Source organism: Camellia sinensis, unplaced genomic scaffold (genome assembly GCF_055761805.1).
Source record: "Camellia sinensis isolate YWXY unplaced genomic scaffold, ASM5576180v1 Unanchor4, whole genome shotgun sequence".
NCBI lineage: Eukaryota > Viridiplantae > Streptophyta > Magnoliopsida > Ericales > Theaceae > Camellia > Camellia sinensis.
In genome coordinates this window covers 18,095,001-18,095,379 of record NW_028129277.1, presented here as the reverse complement: position 1 = coordinate 18,095,379, position 379 = coordinate 18,095,001, and positions in this window count along the sequence as shown.

The following is a 379-nucleotide window of genomic DNA, read 5'->3' as shown; positions in this document are numbered from 1 at the left end:
CATGCGGGCCGAGGCCGTGGCATGGCATGCTAGCCGAGGCCGTGGCATGGCATGTTGGGCGACGCCGTGGCAAGGCATGCGGGCCGAGGCCGTGGCATGGCATGCGGGCCGAGGCCGTGGCACTGCATGTTGGGCGACGCCGTAGCAAGGCATGCGGGCCGAGGCCGAGGCCGTGGCATGGCATGTTGACCGAGGCCAAGGCATGGCATGCCGGGCAACGCGGTGGCATGGCATGCGCGGCCGAGGCCGTGGCAAGGCATGCGGGCCGAGGCCGTGGCATGGCATGTTGGGCGACGGCGTGGCAAGGCATGCGGGCCGAGGCCGTGGCATGGCATGCGGGCCGAGGCCGTGGCACTGCATGTTGGGCGACGCCGTAGCA